This window comes from Sander lucioperca, chromosome 11, assembly GCF_008315115.2.
Source record: "Sander lucioperca isolate FBNREF2018 chromosome 11, SLUC_FBN_1.2, whole genome shotgun sequence".
In the NCBI taxonomy this organism is placed as follows: Eukaryota; Metazoa; Chordata; class Actinopteri; order Perciformes; family Percidae; genus Sander; species Sander lucioperca.
The window spans coordinates 31,376,466-31,395,657 of record NC_050183.1 but is presented as its reverse complement, the minus strand read 5'-3'; the positions used below and the strand labels follow the sequence as shown (position 1 = coordinate 31,395,657).

General features: G+C 40.2%; 1 long non-coding RNA gene across 1 annotated transcript; it reads left to right on the top strand.

Moving 5' to 3' along the window:
* Nucleotides 1-548: 548 nt before the first annotated feature.
* Nucleotides 549-18,945, top strand: LOC116058845. Its single transcript, XR_004107135.1, has 4 exons — nucleotides 549-558; nucleotides 9,013-9,017; nucleotides 14,165-14,169; nucleotides 18,842-18,945. It is a non-coding gene; the product is annotated as an uncharacterized LOC116058845 (long non-coding RNA).
* Nucleotides 18,946-19,192: the final 247 nt, after the last annotated feature.

Genomic DNA, 19,192 nt, shown 5'->3' with positions numbered 1-19,192 from the left:
AACATGCAGCTGTTTTTATTGAAAAAGCCTTGATAAAGGCAGACAAAGTCTACTAACTGAAAAAAATAATTGAGCATTTAGAAGCTAGATAAAAAAAAATTTCAGGAGTTGGTGGAGACCAAAACAGACTAACAAATAGACTGAATATTGGATTTACATTTGTCACATGGACAAAAGCTCTGTGTCTGCTTGATGTATACATTTGGCAACTGTTTGTGAACACATTAGTCATAACAACTTTAATAAGTGATAACGTGTAAATTATATAAGCCAATTCCACTGGCCCCCAAGTGGCCAATGAAATCAGTTACTGGTAGTGATGTCCAAATGAAGCTTTATAACCAATAAAAGGCTCAAGGAATGGCATTTCAGTGTGCTTTTGACCCTTTGTTGACAGAGAGCGCCATCTATTCTCAGAAAATAAAGAAAATGCTTCACAAAGCTTCACTATTTACTGTAACTTTAGCTAACATTCAGCTGCATTGTAACCTCACATAAAGGAATAAAAAATATCAAACATCAAAACATTTCACATGACCCGGTCCCTTAAAAGTGAAAGTACTTAGTTCCCCTTCTTTCTAGTAGCAGACTAAATATATGTTTCTTTCCATACACTAGCATTGTCCCCTGAGCTGCCTAAAAGTGGCCAAAAATCAATTAATACAGCTTTAAGATTAAATTAACTGTGTTTCCCCTTCCATTTTTTGGGAAATTCCCCTTGCAATCGGTCTTTCTCGTTTGGCCACGTACAATAAAGCCACCGAGAGGTTGTGTCTCATCTCTCCAACTGCTGCTGGATATGCTATACGCTACTGTAAAAGGCTAGTTAAGCTACTGCTCTGAGTGTGACAATGACTGCATCTGCCCAAACACACAGACATGCATACATGCAAACCCAATTCACTCGATGTCAACAAACATCTGGCGTGTCCTTATCCACCACACTATACCCCACCCCGTCCCTGCCAGCAGACTAATTAACTCATTAGTAGTCTCTCCAATAGAAATCAGAATGCAGGAACTAACTGGGCACCGGTAATGCCATCCAGCGCAACTCTTAATTACAAATCATCAGGCTGCTAAATGAGCTCTGCTGGGGGACCCTGTGGGGAAAACAGATCGGCAAACACAGGATCTCAGCCGCTACAGAGAGGTGCTTCATCGCCATTACACCGCAATCCACAGGATTAAGACAAACTCGGTGGTGAGAAGAGGCCTTGGAAGGAACTGTTTGAAACCACTTTCTGTAACAGAGGAGTAAGGACAATATGGGAAAAGGGAGTAATGTGGTTGTGCTTATCATTGAGAGCACTTCTATACTTTAATATATAAACAGCTGCATTCACATACTTGCATTTGGCTTGTTTTTTATGTACTACATTTGACCACAAACATTACCATTATGACATATCTGCTTATACTTTTATTTGAGTCATTTTCACAAGCATTTTGTTCTACATGCGAGGAACTGGGGCATATAAAAAATTTACTCCTGTTGAAATGATTTAACATGTGGGATAAGTTGGCCTAGCAAAGTAAAGAGTGACAACCAGACAGGGTTTGCCAGACTTCTGTAAAGTTTGCCCATCCGGCATCTAAAGCAGGAACACGTCCACTCTGACTAATGACAACTGACCGAATATAAAAAGCCTAAAGAAGACAGCGGGTTTGAATACAGCAGGCAGCAATAGATGAATGCAGCATGGTAGAATAATAAAGGAGAAAAAGACATATACATATTGCCCAAGTAGAGGATCCATTTGTCTTGCCTGCATTTTGTACAACCACCTCTAATTACGTTCAATCTGCTTTGAAAGATTTAAGTTCAAACCACTAATCATACTGACTGGACTATGGAAAGATGTCAAGCAAAGCTACTAATCTATTGCCCTGAGTTCTGCTGCATGTGTTCAAACCACTTTGACGACTTAGTTTTCAAATCAAGTATCAAACCTGCCTTCCTTTGAATTTGCTATAAGACCCAAATCAGGCTAATAAAAAAAAGGGTGATGAACATTGTGCTGAACAGGTGATCAGTTTGCCATTGTTTGGATGGGTTTTTGGTTAAAGTTTCTATATGAATACCATAGGACAGACCGACTTGGATCTTCCTTACCAGTTGGAACGCATTGGAACATCCTCCTCGTCAAGATAAAATCAGGTGTCAAGCGCACAGCTATGTATCATAATTAGTTTATTATCAAACTATCTGTTCCAGAGACAAGTCCTCAGATTGTGTGATTGAATCGCTGCTGGACTGACACTGCATATTCCACTTCACCCCCCCCCATCTCTCTGTCTCTCGCTCTCCATCTTTGTCTGGCTGGCTGGCACTTTAAATAAATAACATGAATAATCCCATTTAATTGACAGGATTAAATTAGCACATTAATAACCTGATGTTCCTCAAAAACTAATTCCATTAATTATCCTAAAATAAGATGTTTAATTTCCTTGTGCTTTAACAATCGTAATACCTTATATGCTAATGAAGGTAAGGTTGGAAGGTAGAGCTGAACTAGCGGAATAGCAGAATATCCATGTTAATAGGGAAATATTCATTAAATGTCCCTTTTTAAATGTGACTTGTTTAACACGACACAGTGATTTGACAAGTTGTTTAACTGTTGTATTAAGCACATACTTAAAGTAGATACTTAGCAAACTTATTTGTCTTTCAAGAAGAGTAATTTAATTCCCCGTCTCAACGTCTGCAAATGGAGACCTTTGGCAACACTGACTGAGAATGTTGACGAGATATGCGGTTTGGGCGTGTTAGTTTTAACAAAGATTTGTTCTTCTATTGGAGCTAAAAACACTTGTGTGCACAGAGATCGCTTTTGGCTCAAAAATGGGGCAACGCCTGCGAGCTAGTTCAGGGAGGCAACTCAAGCTGCACCGCTGTATACACATACAGTATGACACACTTCACACTCTGTATAATTTACCAAACAAACCCAATCAATTTGGAGGTCTATTTAAGATGTTCGTCAATGGCACTGCTGCCCTGCTCCCGTAATGCTGACTGCTCTGTAAGCCCCACCCCCACCCCAGAATCCACCTGCAGGCTCCAGCCAGGGGGAAGCTACTTTATCATCACTCCCCAATATCTCATGTAAACCCAATCTTCAGCCGTACCAACGTATTTGGTACACTAGCCTACTGTGTAATTACTGCAGCAAGACAGTGTTTATGGAATTGAAAAAAATCAACAACAGTGCCCATATCTATAGTAAAGTTCAACACTGTGGCTCATTTGCATGTTAAAATATGGAAGATGAGTCCCCTGGTTGAATGGCGCTGTCCGGTAGGTATTCCAGGATTGAGCCAAATTTTGGTGAGACAAAGGCCATTACAGTTCCTGATATCCCACTGAAAAATGATATGGGCACGGAGATTATCAGGTTTATTAACCAACTCCTGAACATTGGCTAGCAATATGCTTGGCCGAGAACATCAGTGTGATCGGGATCTCAGCTGGTGTTTAGTCCCTTCACACTTGCATCGATGCCTCCTCTGATGCAGAGATGGACATAGAGATGGTCTAGCTTTTAATTGAGTGGGGGTCGTAGCTGAAGTTTATCTTTTCTACTTTTTCCCTGATTTTTCTTTGATGTTTACATTTAAAGATCTCAATCAGCCAGTAGCCGAATCAGCAAGAGGAGAGTTCATAGTGATGGGCTGATTTTACTATCCTCATTAGTGTCTCATGGTCGTATGTTACTATCTTGTCCAAAAAATACAGCATAAATTGTAGAAACAATTAAAATAGCATACATTTAGCATAATTGTTTAGGGAGTTGACAGGGAGGAAGCTGGACAGGTCTGCGCCTTCGAGAAGGCTAATAAAATAATATGTATTACAGTATGTCCTATTTTTGAATGTATTTTTATCTTAAATAAAAAAAACTTGTAAAACACACAAAGAAAGAAAATATGTCTAGAAACATAACATTTATTAAAACATTGCTAGGAAGGGTATTAGAAATGATCAAACTAGTAGTTACACTACATTTTCTAACCTTTCTGGGCTTGTGGCAGATTATTGTAGTGTGTGTGTGTGTGTGTGTGTGTGTGTTTGTGTGCGTGTGCGTGTGCGGGTGTGTCATATCTAACCTAAGGTAAGGATAATTATTTCTGAGATGCAGCAATAATTACATTCCATGAGAACAAATGGATTTAAAAGACGGACGGGCATTGTGGATCGGTCAGAATGTGCAGAAAAACAACTGCAAACCATTTTTTAACAGCTGTGACAATCAAAGTTAGATCTTCAGCAGTGTGAAACCAAGCGTCTGACTAATCGACATGCTGCAAGGGTTAAGATTTGCCACGTTATTTGAGGACTATGGGAGGTTATGAAATCATCTGTTATCTAACCTCTACAGGGGACAGCTGCATGATGGAACGTAGAGCTCCCCAGAGTTTCATAGGGTTAGCTGACCACAGATAATGTCCCCTGGGACACAACAATGGCTGCACTGCAAAAAATACAACATCAGGTTTCACCACATATTCAGCACCAACTACAATTATTGATTAAAAATACCTCACATTGTAAAATCAAAGAAGATTGAAGACACTTTGTTGTGAATTCAAAAGACCTTTATTCATTCTTGACAATTTAAAAACTTGGAATTTCCCAAGAAGTTTAAAATGAAGTCCATACTTAGGCTACTTTCCAAAGTTTGTGAAAATCTTTGTTAACTGCTCCTTCCAACTGCTACAGCAGCTTTCATGTAGACTAAAAAATGATGTTGGTGGGACAGAATGTAACTTGCCTCTGCATGTTCATGTTGGTACACAAGATGCTATTTAAATAAGCAACAAAGTAATACAACTTATGCCAACCTTACTCCAAACAACTTTTCAAGCAATTCCATTAAGTCATGGTAGTGAAGTTAAATCACGTGAACATTGTCAACAGCCAATGGGTGTGCTCCCTCCAGCACCAAACAGGAAGCAGCAAATGGCTAGAGCCAGTGTTGTTCATGGTTGCTAAGCTAAAGGTTGCTAAGCTAAAACGCTAAATAGGAAAAGTTGTAGATTTTCAACCCTTCTGAAGTGAGTCATCCAGCGGAGATTTACCGGCGGATAAACGCAGACCTCCAGGTACTGGAGACATTCATCTGCATGTACGGCAGAACAGAAAATCTGCAAACTTTCCCTTATATTACCAGCTAATGCTAGCGGTACCTAGCTAGCTTGGTTACATTTTTCAAAACAAATCTAGTTGTAGTCTTGCAATTTGTGACCCTGCAAAATCATCTTTTAACATTAGATGTGAGATGGTTGTCTTTAGATGTGAGATGGTGTCAGACTTTAGTCTTTTCAAAGTCTGTTCAAATTCTTCTAGTGTATAGTAGGCATAAGCAGAAAGCACTTGCTGCTTTAACACCATGTACATTCCACAATTTGTCTTCATTGGAAGACTTTACAGTTTCCAGTTTCCTTCACAGTATGATTTCCCTGTGGCTGCTACCCAAAATTGGCACCTATGAGTAAAGGATATGGTACAATGTAATGGTTAAATTGACCCAAACATATTTAATTATCTACTGTGATATGTCAATGTCAAACTGCTGCCTGTTGCTAGTCATGTCTCCTTGACGTAATCCTTTCATGGTCGGAAATTGTAATTTCTCACTATTTGTGCATGAAGCACATTATTAGCATTTTTAGAAATCACGCTCTCATGTCCCAAATTTTGGAGGGATTAGACCTGACAGAGAAAAATCTAAGCCTGTTAAATCTAAAGAGAAAGTGGCTTCATAATCTTGTCTTTTTTCAGAGTGTTGCTGCATGGTAACCTCAGTGAAACCTTCAAGGGCCCAAGGGTCTACAGAAAATGGAAGACAGAGGTACTTGATTGTGTTCTCCAGTTAGCTGTAGAGTGCAAATAGTGGAGGAAGGGGTAATAGAAGGTGGTTTATTAGATACTGATCCAGTTCCCCCCAGAGGGCCAGGAGAAGGCTGGAGAGAATAGGCTTCATGCTGGCCAGAGAAATTAGACAGAGGATTTGCTGCAGGCTTTGGCTTCTCTGGAGGAATCCTTACTCATCATACACTTGAGACAGGCAGGCTCACTTGCTAACACCACTGTAATACTCTTTAATAGTTGAGAATATTACCAAGCAGAAGGACTTCAATTTCTACCTCGATAAGGAACAAGAAAATAATTTTGTGTTAGAAATCTATCTGTGCATATTCACGAAAGTTAAAGATAAAAGGTTTTAGGCTTTAGTGTACCCCCATTACTGTCTTTCAAAATATATATCAGTATCAAATGTTGATAGTGTGGCGGGCTGCCACAAATTCAATTTCAATTCTATTTATAGTGTCAAATCATAACAAGAGTTATCTCAAGACACTTTACAGATATAGTAGGTCTAGACCACACTCTATAATTTACAAAGACCCAACAATTCCAATAATTCCCACAAGAGCCAATAAATCAATGTATGGGAAACACTGTAATATATGAATGAATATATATATATATATATATATATATATATATATATATATATATATATATACATTTGTCTAGTTTTAGCCGCAACTCTGGAAGACTTGGAGTTAAATACTGAAATCACTCCTAAAAAAGGAAGATGTGTTAGGAGTTTTGTCGACCGGACACGGCAAAAGTTTCAACTAGCGTTGCTCTGGTTGGCCATGAGTGCAGAGGGAACTTGAAAGACAACCGTTTATCCCGCCCCTCGGATTGAGCCCTGCCAATGGTGAGTTCCCAGACCCAACATCTTGCTGTGGGTCTGGCTTGTCAGGCTACATTGTCAGGTCATCGGCGTTACATACATCTTGTGTATGAAGTGTCTGTATCATCACTGCGCTGCAATATTACTATTATAATCTGGTCATGGGTCAAATCTCTCTCCTGTGTCCTGGCGCAGTCTCATTCGCTCTTACTTATAGAACTGAAGTTAACGTTACATCCAGCAACTACTGTTCTTCGATGTTTTATCGCCGTGCCGGCCACCACAGCAGAGCACTACTAGCAGAAACACAGGGGAGGTTCTCCTCTCCTGCTCAACAAAATGTACAGATGTAAATAACAATTAAAAATGTAGGCAAATGTCAGCAGTATGGACCAGGGCTGTCTCCCTCCATGTGACACACTAACAATGACAATCTGAGCCTGTTAGTGGCAAACCAAGTACTTTTAGTGGAAGTACATTGACGGTGCGCATTTCCCCAATAGGATTATGCAGACCGCATAGCAGGTGCGGATTATAGTGTTCTCACTCAATACATGACCAATTTCAAAGATTTTTGTTCCCATTAGTCACTTAAACACAGATGAATTGCGCATTTTACAATACACTTTTGTATATGTTTGTTAGTGAGATGTAGAGGTGCTTACTAGGCTAGTTCTTTACACCGGTTTCTAGTCTTTATGCTAAGTGAACTGGCTGTTGCACGTACATTTAATGAACAGGAGAGTGGTATCACTCTTCCTTTAGGCTTCTTTTAGGAGTTTACGTTGTAGGGTTACATTGTGCCAGACAGAATCCTAACAGATCTCACCAAGGTCACCAGCCACACTGGACACGCCTGTGAGCCACATACTGATGAATTACAAGATAAATGTGTGATGTGTCATTTCTTCTGTCCTGTATATCTGGTTCCACACACTAGTTACTAGTCACACTCAGCACCAGCTCCCCTCAGTGCTGTGTGCTAAGCCCTCTCCTATACTTTATATGTACACATGACTGTCATCCAATCTACTCTACTCTAATACTTACATAAAATGTGCAGATGACACCACTGTGGTGGGTCTTATAAATGGAGGCAATGAGTCTGGATATAGACCCTTTGCACGTTGATGTCACGATATACTTGCGCAAATTATGAACGCCATGACGGACGGCGGAATTGCTATGCTGTAGACGGACGGCGTACGTGTTCGTGTTCGCTCATATATTAAAATGGTTGTTTCTTGGGCTTCTGTAGGCTTTGTGTTATGTCTGGTTTGAGTCATTGTGTTAACAAGGGGAATACACTTCTAAGGTTCCTTTGATATTTAATGTATCACAGACTGGCCCATATTAAATCACTCTTAACGTAGAGCTAACTATTAGCTACGTAATGCTAGAGCGTTAGCCTGCCTAAACCGCTTCCATTAAGTTAGGTTAGTTAAGTTTAATTATCTTAAAGTGATAACAACAGACCACACCGACTCCGTTTGTCTTCATATTTGAATGGTGCACAACTTCCCTTCAGTTTCACTTTGTGTGGCTCTTTTGGGAGTTTGTTGCTGCTGGCTGCAGACTTTGCATGGAGCTCAACAGGTGATTGCTAGCTAACGTTAGCTTCCAAGATAACTTGTGTTTTTTATACCCGAAGTCAGCTGTTGAAATACACTAGCCTGCTCAGAGGTTGCCATTAATACAAAGGGAAACTCAAATGTTAGTACAAGTTATTCACATTTACAGTTTGATCGTGATCTGTCGTGTGAGTCAAAGCTGTGTTATACAGTAGTTGGCTTGGCTCAGAGGGCAGCTAACTGGCTCGGTGTTATGCAACGCCATAATCCTCGATGTGTTTAAAAGCTTTGAGATCACCAGTGTATGGGGATACCCCGTTTACCACATAGTGGTACAGATCGTGTGGACTTAAGTCGGGCAGACTCTGCGATTTAATGAGGTCTGTGAAAACGGAGGGAGGAAGAAGGTAAGGGTCGGTATCCAATCCTGCGATCTCCAACTTCTCCAAGTACCGCTCTTTGTGAGCACCTACCAGATGCCCTACCTCGACCAATAACAGCATGACAACTTGTTGTTCAATAGAAGAAGCCATAAAGAAGAAGATAGTATTATTATTACAGTTTATTTAGTGTTATTTATTTTAAACTGATTGAAACTTAATGAAACTTTCCGCTTGTCTACTATACTGTTTAGCTTGTGCTTCCGGTGATTCTGCCTTCCGTCATGGCGTCGTCACGTGGTCGTGGTCACGTGTTTGCAAAGGGTCTATAGGGATGAGGTTCAGAAGCTGTCTGTGTGGTGCTCTGCAAACAACCTGGCACTTAACACCATTAAAACCAAGGAGATGGTGTACAGCAGGCATAGGATAAGCCCCGTCCCGTTCTATATCAACAAGGAATGGGTCAAGGGGGATTCCTCCTTCAACCCCCATAGTGGAGGATCTTTGTGGAAGCTCTTGGTGGCCTTCTACTGCTCCACCATTGAGAGTACACTGACATACCATATCACGGTGTGGTACGCCAACTGCTCAGCTGCAGACAGGAAAGCTCTACAACACTGCCCAGAGAACAATTGGATGCCCACTGACATCTTCAACTCTCTGTGTCTCAGCAGGGCAAGGCATATAATTAAAGACCCTTCCCACCTTGGACAGCACTTGTTCAACCTTCTGCCCTCTGGCAGGTGGTACAGATGCACAAAGAGCCGGACAAACAGACTTAAAAACAGTTTCTGTATGATTCCATGTACATTGACAAAAAGACTATCTATCTATCTATCTATCTATCTAGGTTATGCCACGTGTGTGTGGGGAGTGGGCATTCCCAAGGAACACCATATGCTTGCACAGAGTTGTAAATAAAAGAGAAAATGAAAACTCTGGGACGTCATATTGATTACATAAATTATTGAAAATACCCTGTTCTCTGTGCTTAAATGCTATGACATGAATTCCCCCTTTTACCCATCCATTCATCCAACATCCATATTTTCTATTTACAATTAAGAAATGTAGTGCATTTCTTGATTGTGAATAGAAAATATTAACACATCCTGGTAAATATGCATCTTTAGTGCTGAGACAAGTACAAAGTAAATCACATTTGTGTATTACCTTGTAATAAGGCTGGAAAACAGTCCCTGCATTTCTTGTAGATTTCACGCATGGCATTGTAATTGCCTGTTCCACTGAGGTTCTGCATCAAGAGATCTTTGAAGAATAATTCAATCATATTAAGACACACCAGAGTCTTTATAACACCCTATTGGCATTTGAAGTTACGGTAGATTATTCATGGTGTTATTTTGAGAGGCAGGCATCTTTCAGCAAATACTGCTGGCATTCATTTTTTTGTCATTGTGGGAAGCAATGAACATTAAGCACCCACTATTGAGATAAACCTAAAAAATCAATTAGATTTATTAAATGTTTTCCAGCCACATGTGATTTTTATTGAATCCTGTTAGGAGAGCGCACTGGATTCATCAAATGAAATGAAATAATAAAATACATTGTGTTAAAATGTACAGTACTTGATAATGTAATATTATTATAAATAACAATCTTGATAATTATCTTGCCAAGACATTTGTTAATGATAATGATACCATATATGATGTCAATTCTCATAATATTATTAACATTGGACTTTCATTCTTCATTTATCAATCTGGTGGCCAGAAACTCAAAATGAATGCTAGTGTTGCTCTGTGTCTGCTGGATGTGTAAATGGGCAATGGCTTGCTAATGTTTGACATATCATGTCAAAAGAAATTAATACAAGTTTAATGTTTCAATAATAAATCTCTGTTCTCCCTGTCTCCCAATGTTAAAGTCCACCTGCACTTAAAAATGTGTTTTTCTTATGTTTATGTCACCTAAAATGTCAGACCTTGACCATTATCAGTTTGTCATAAGAGAGGTGTTTTCACATTCTTCTGCTGAAGGGAGCGATGTCTATGCACAAATCTAAGATTTAAACATATCCCGAGCAAGTTTGATTATGTATGTCACTAATCCGTAAACCAATGTCTGTTTAATATGCAAAAGCCTGCAAGGAAAACTGAAACCACCAGCGCGTAGCGAACTGTCAGTCCAAGCGAAAACACACTGTCTTCGTCGCTGTCAGCCACTGCCAGTTACAAGCTAACAAAAAAATAAAAGATGCTAACTACACTCATGTGTAGTTACATCTGCTATTCGCCGATTTTGGTGCACAAAAAACTCCTCTTCTGAGCCCGGATCTGACTGACCCCCGGTTCAGACAGGAGGAACTATTGTTGCAGATCGCGAGCTTGCAGTGCTTTTCAAGCCAGCTGCCTGCCCATGGAGCTCCGCGAACGGGCTCTGTGAAGCTTCAGCTATACTCGTGCGTGACACAGGCCTCCGTAGATTTCGCCCATGCTCACTTTCCGCTTTCTTTGAGCAACATTAACTGGAACCTCTGAGCAACGTTACAAGCTGAAAATGGCAAGTTTTAAGGAAAATTTGGATCGTGCAACAAGGCAGGTCTGCTTGGTTCGTTCGGGAATGGTTGTAAAGATTTACAAAGAATGTGTTCACGACATTTGCAATCTAACTGGGAAGTTTTGGGAGCTGGCGGGGATTGGAGAAGTACACACGGCGATAAACTACTAAGAGCAAATTACGTTTAACCATGTATCCAGCTAATTTAAATAGCTCACATTACTGTATTGTGTGAACAGTTAATTTAATTTTGTATGTGGCATTTTCTTTTGCGGGGTGCAAATGTTAAACCAAAACAAGATCCTTCCCGGGACTATTTTGAAGAGCAATGGTTGCTGCTAAACATCTCACATTTACCAACAAAACGTACAGCGAAAGACTGTGCAAAAAATTTCAGACCGTCCTGCCAATGTGTATACATTTTAACATCAATGTATGCTGTAACGAATATAAAAGTTGCTGAAGTTGCTGCCGTTTCAATCCTGGCTGTCGGCTCTCTGCAGCGGGTGGGGCTGCTGCTCTGTTCCCCCCGCGACTGACGCGCGCACGCACACACACACAGACACACACACAGACACACACACACACACACACACACACACACACACACACACACAAACAACGCACACGGTGGATGCAGGAAAAACCGAAGATGAGATGACACGATGACCTAAATTGAGGACAGTTGCGCTCGTTATTGTAAGTGCAATGATAAGTTAAAGTCCAATAAGTACTTTATCAAACCGTATGAATATGTCCCAGGCCAGGTTAGGAAATTAACTAACAATGTAAAGATCAACAAGCCACTGACAGTGACAGATATGTTCAGATTTGATTCATTCAATACATTATTATTTTTTGTCTTAAATCCACCAGCCATTTTCATATTATTCAAACATTTGCAGCATCCTGAGCCTTTTTGGTAAGGTTACTAGGAAATCTCAGCCCAGAGTAGTTTTATTCTCCCCAAAACAAGTTACCTTTTTATTTTGAAAGAACTATACAAAAAAAAAAAATAGCAACTTTTTTCGCAACTTTCACTGTCTCCCGCAACTTCATTGCAACAAACAATACAAAAGACATCAGACCTTTTATCGCAATTTTTTACAAAAGCTCCTGCAAAATCAGGCATTTTGGGCTGCAACAATCTCAAAAAAAGGCCGTGAAATCCTGGTGCGACTGTTTAGTTATGTAGATCTAAGTGGTTACAAAGCTGACTTTGGCTTGTTCTCAAAGCTGCTCACACACCAAGCAAATTCTCATTTCCTTGTATCACTATGGCAACAGCCAGTGACAAGAAAGGTAGGTGATGGTGAGTGTTCTTATCAACTAAGTGAGTTATAACAGCAGACGGCTCCACCATCTGCAGTAAACTCCTTTTACATAGCATTTACCGCACGCACCAAACTGAGTGCAGCAGCGCTTATCCAGGTGCGTAGGTAAACCATTGAACACCACTTATCTATGACGAACGGAAACACTAATTGTACACACCACCTGTTGCTAGTTTGCCAGTCGAATGTTTTTTTGAAGTCTTCAGACCAAATGCTGAGAGAAAAACATCACAATTGATTATCTTTATGAAGTAAAAGTAACAGTAACTCGTAACATCTTGGCAGTAGAGTTTAGGGGGCATGGGCTCTTTTTTCTATGCAGCTCTTTTTTTCTGTGTAGCACTTGGTTTCTGTAGGACAAAGGCATTTTGTCACATGCAACGAGTACGTGCATTCATCCCTACTGTAATTGGTTGTATTTCTGTAATCTCACCTTAACTCTTGTGTTGTCTTGTCATCGACCATGCAACTTTTTGTTTTTCTGGGTCAACATTTTAAATGAAAACTTTTTGGTCATCTTTTTTGACACTTTTGTCGCTTTTCCCGACAGGTTTGGTAATTTTTTCCCAAGTGTTTTGTCACTTTTTCCGATGTTTTTGTCGATTTTTTTCTATGATTTTTAACGTTTTCGTTGTTTTTTCCCCCACGTTTTTGTAACTTTTCCGACATTAAAAAAAGCTATAAAATGGAATTAAACACCCAAATTAACTGAAAGTAGTGAACTGATCATTTATTTTTACTTGTGAACAGCGTTGTATGGAACCATCCACGTTATTTTGTTTTGACAATTTGGTTGAAAGAAACCCAAATTTCTGATATAGAAACATTTTGAAAATGGGTCAAGTTTGACCCAAGGACAACAGGAGGGTTAAAGGATGCAACAGCCAGAAATAGGAATTTAACTATGTCACCCTTGTCGGTTACTCTTTGAATATTATTATCAATTTGACATGTTATCTATGAATGATAAAATTGTACCTGCCATAACCATACCTGTAGTATTGCGAGAACCCCTGATATGTCCCACACTGTGAATGAGGGGGAATATAGTTCCTGCGAGGACATTGATACTTCACACAACACAGGGGAGGGACAAACATAAAAGTTTGTACTGCAGCCTTCTAAACCATTTCTCTTGGTGCTTTGTGGGCTCTCTCTTTATACTCTCTCCATTGAAAATGACCTTTAAGCAAAGTTTTTTTTGCCAATGAGGTTTTGTCTCAGCTCTTCGACAGGGAAGTGACATAGAGGAGAATGTGTCTGAGAGTGAGGCATGTTGAGGACCCTATTTATGAGGCATCCTCTTATGAGAATGAGACCAGGGTTGACTCTCCTGTTGTCTCTCAACTAATCTCCCATTGCCAGACCTTCCTCCACAGCGCTGCGTAGGAGGGTCTGGCTAGTCCACACAGCATTCCGGGATGGGGCGAGAAACGTGCTCTGGTTTATTGGCTTTAAACCAGTCATAATCGCAATGGGTGGTGCTAAGCGCCAGACAGAGTCACAGTGCCTCTGCAAAATAGCCTCGCGAAGGAACTTGTTTTGGTGGACGTTCAAAAGTTGTTTTAGTCGTGCAACAGAAAACTCAGATCAGACAGATAGTCTAGCTGTCTGGATTTACCCTGCAGAGATCTGAGGAGCAGTTAACCATAGTCCTCATAAAATCCACCGGAGTTTAAAATTCCAACACAAAGAAAGCAGAAGGTAACGGACATCTGGCCGAAAGAAGGACATACGGCGTGGATATAGATCTCTCAACCACCAGCAGATTATGTTCTCTCTTAGCCTCCAGTGGACACAAACATAACAGAATGACATGAATGACACAAAATAACACAGACAGGTAGCACAGACAAAGTGGCACTGATGGGTTTTATCTGGGTGTTTTGCAGGCACCAGGCTTTTGCCATAGCGATCTCCCTTGCACCTTAGTGTCCTGTCCCTGCGTCCAGAGGGCAGAATGGCGAAATGGCGGTTGAGTGGCTGTGTGTTGTCCTGTGCTATTGTGGATGCAAAGTGTGTCATGGCATTACAATTGAGCTCTGGGAGCGTGGGTGTGGGGAGACCGATTCATTTCGCGGCAATGTTGGTTACACGTTGGTGACTTCTGTTTCTTTGCACTGAGCCAGTTGCTCAAACAGAAAAGCATGTTTGAATTTTTCTGACGACTGCACCTCGCTTTTTCTGAACAACAAGCCCAGACAGTGAAAATAACATCTGACATTTTACCACTACAACATTTTTTACGTGTTTTTTTTTTTTTTGTGTGTTTACTTGGAACACAATGGAAAAACATAATAGATCTCCTTTTTCTCTTATTGTTTTTTATTGCATATTGGATTATTGCTGAAATGACCGCACAAGATCCTTTTAGTATGAAGTATTTAAAAAAAGAAACTGGGAAAGCGTCATGTCCTTGAGATACAGCAAGAGAAGAACACAAAAAAGATTGTGAAATGACAGAGGTGCCAAAATAAAAGCGTAAAGACATGGACTGTCAATTTGTTAACATTAACCAGGCATTCCAGCATTGTATAGGAGAAAGCCAGGGTTCCCGGCTCCGTATTCTGCAATAATCAATGCAGCTATTTTGTGTGGGAGATGTGACATTGTCTGCTCCAGGCACTGAAACCCAGCCTGTGTCTCCTCTCCCGCTATGCTTCATGGTCTCATGCTGTGCTGCTTCTCAGCTGGGCTTTTCAGCATCAAAATCCCATCATTTCTACTCCTAATCCTCATTCAGTCAGCAACTGCTGCTCTTTCCATAGGGCAAATGGAATCAGCTGCAGCCATCTCTCCTAGAATCTAACCACACCCTCTTTTATTATGAATCCATTACAAAGGGTTATGCACAAATGGCATTTATCAAAGTACCGGATAAGATGTTCACACGCCGATGTATAATACAAAGTGGTGCAAACAGAAGCATGACAAGAATGGAGTGGAACACAGCAACAAAATATCTCAAAAAGCAAAGCAATGCCAGCATATATAACATACATTTATATATGCTATAAAAAAAATGTATATTTATAAAAAGGGTATTTTTCTGTGCAGTTGAGTAACGGCAGCTGTAAGCATATAGGCGTGGAAACTCCACTTGCAAGCTGTTCTTATCACAATTTGTTGTTCCATCTCACTATCCTCAGATCAAAATCTGTTCTCCAGAATTTAGTATGCTTTTATGGTCCTCTCTGATCTTCGTTTTTCCTCCTCCACTCTCATTTGCTCTCCCCTGCTCTGCTTTCAATGTATGTGGAGAGGTATGTGCTTTCTATGACCTGGTTGGAACAAGGCAGAGTATACAGCCTAGCAGTAGCAAAGCAATTTAGTTATCTCTCTGCCTGGCTTGACCCCTTTTTGTGGAAAGCAGATTGCCTCTAAAAGTGTATTTTGAGGGCAAATTCAGGGTCTGTTTTGTGCACAGGTAGATATGCCGTTTCCTCCCCATTAATGCCATGTCAAGGTGTTAGGTTGAGAAGCCCCGCAGGTTTTTCTTGCAAATACAGAAGGCTTTTCAGAAATATGTTTTGGCCGTGGGCTTAGTGCTAATAAGAACGGCAACCAGCGCGTGATCCATATTGAACCTGTGCAAATCCAAAATAGGTCCTTCATTTTCCTTGTGCATCCACAGGATTAGAAAATGTCAGGTGTGGGGTGTTGTGAGAGCGGATGATTCACTGCCCATAGTCCAGGCTGCTTATAACAGATGGAGCCGTTTTGTAACTTTTTATTAAATACAGTATATTGTGTTCTTTTACCAGTTAAATGACATTTGTGAATAGGAGGAGGTCAGTGATATTATGGCAGCAGTTAGAGATTTAGGTTTTCTTACAAAGGCATGCAATGGTACGAGTGGATCGCTGCTTCCCACAAGTACAAGCCATTCTTGCTTTCAAAACATATTTTCAAAATTTGTTTTGAAGAGAACATAAAAGCATTTCAAATAGCTGGTGTTCCTCATACACACAGTGGGTATTCTCATATCCTCATGCTTGTACTGGCATTATAGGCAATGAGGCAGAGGACAATAAGAGAGTGGAGGGGAGCAACCCGTTCTCACTCCCAACTTGTAAAATATGGATGCTTGGTCAGTGTCTGTCAGCGTCAGATACGACACAAAAAGCACCCTTCAGCTTCTGTATGGAACACACCGGGCAGAGCAGCAGCGTCACCGCGGCACTGTAAGATGACGTAGTATTATATGGCGTTATATATGTGCCTAGGAAACGCATACCTACAAGGAAACTTTAACACAACACCTGCAGTGATTCTCCAGCAAGGGGTATTTCTGCTGTTGACAGGGGTTAACTAATCAAAATAATAATTGAAATTATGATTTATTTAAAACAATATATCAGCTAAAACAGCTCAACACAGATGTTTAAACATATAGCGAAGTAATCAATGGTAGAAATAAATAGCTAAAAGTAGGCCTACTGACTTAAAGGTGCAGTAGGTAAGACTTATACTGTAAAACTAACTTTCTGTCATATTTGCTGTAACTGACCCTATGTTCGAGTAGAACTACATGAAACAGGTAATTTAAAAAAAAAAAGCTGGCTCCTCTGGCATCACCTACAGCCTGTAGTGTGATTTGCAAAATTCGACAGCTCCCTGTTCAGATGCACCAATTAGGGCTAGGGGGGGTGTCTAACTGCACATCATTTACTGCTCATGCACACACATTCATTCTCCCTTGTGGGGGGAGGGGCTTAGGAGACCGTTTTGGGCTTTAGCAGAAAGGGGGGAGGCACTGAGAAGTTGTTGATGTTAAAATGTTTTGTCCTGGAGCTTCCCAATCCTACCTACAGCATCTTTAACAGTTCAAATTATTAGCTAAAAGTAATGGATGACTTAATGTTGAAACATTAACCACACTTCAAGTAGTAGGCCTAGCTAGTAGAATTTCTGACCAAACCAACCTAAATGTTTACAGTTCAATTGCATGAAAATGTAAGAATATTCACTTTAATATAATAAATAATGTGAACACATTGGGAATTGATAGGGCGGGGTATGTGAGTTAATATGACAGGGCTGTGGGGGAACCTCAGACCAGAAAGGTTGGAAAGCACTGATCTACAGTATTTTATATTATTGACCGACTGGTATATTACAGACATGCCTTAATAGTTGTGTTAATCATAACACCGTTGTGTTGTTTGAATTACAATAACATATCTCCGTGTGTGACTAACGTCATCCTTCACAAGCAATCTAACGTTAGCCCAGCATGAATAAAGTCTATGCATCCAACATGTCATCCGATCACACCTAAAATGTCACAATACAGCCACATGTAAGAAGTTTGTAATACTGGTTACATAGTTATCGTGTTTTATTAACCTTAATTCTGTTTGCCAAGGCTATGTTTTATTGGCTTGCAAAGTAGCTATCCGTTGCTAACGCTAACGTTAGCTAATTTATGTCAAAAAGCAGTAGCTAACTAACGTTACTGCCAAGATATGGTTTCATTTTAAATACATTTAAAAAATAAATAAGGATATTATGCACAGTGCAAACACATGACAACACTTGATGAGTCTTACAACACCTCTCTGGTCTCCAGTGAAACCATATCTTGGCAGTAGTTAGCTAATGTTTCTGCTTTTTGAGATTAATTAGCGTTAGCAACGGATAGCTCCTTTGCAAGCTAATATATCAACAAAATTCAGGTTAATAAAACATGGTAATGTAACCGAAGTATTAAACACTACTTACATGTGGCTATAATGTGACATGTAAGTAGGCTTACTGCTGTTCAGTCTCGCATTGCGAGACCTAACTTAGCTACAGTGCTGCGAGGCCTGTTCAGATGACATGTCGGCTGCATAGACCGTATGTTATGCTCCACTGCTGTGTGCTAAATTAGCTAGATTGCTTGTGAAGGATGAGTCAAACTAACATTAGTCACACAAGGAGATATGAGTCAAACAAAACAATGGCATTAAAGTACACACAAATATTAAGACATGTCTGTGATATAAGTCAATAATACAAAATACTGACCGAAATGTGTTTTAATCCAGTAGTAACGTTAGTCGAACAGCTCCACTGTAGTCAGTATTTGCTGCACCAGTATTCTGACCAACAGGTGTTGACTGAAAAAGACTGTTCCTCCTAGATTTTTGTTTCCTGCTACTTGCAATCTAATTGTAGACGAACAGCATCAACAATCAGAATTAATCTTTAATTCTCCGATTGGTGGGTTTTGTGGCACACTTGTAATGCTGTGAAAATTTGAGCGAGTGTGTCTAGAGTTGAGCGTGCACAGAGTGTAGAGGTTGAGAGCGAGGGAGACATGACCGGAGCGCAGCAGCGTCTACCAGCGTGCAGAGAAAGAGTTTTTGAGAGAGCCCATGAGGAAACTGCGTGAGAGGGGTTATTATTGCACGTTAATATGGATAATAGCAAATTATTGAGCACGGAATAGGTTTTTGTTTGCTCAAACGAAATTATTTTTTGCGAGTGTTAATATCTGTTCAAAATGCAATGTAATGTGCTTGCAAAACATAGTTCTCTGTGCTCAAAACATACAATTACTCGCTCAGGAATGAGGCACATATATAACGCCATAGTATTAAGAGCGAGAATGATAGCGAGTAGTATAAAAGACCGAAATGCAGCGTAAGGAGGTTGGTTGGGGTGGTGGATGGGTCAAA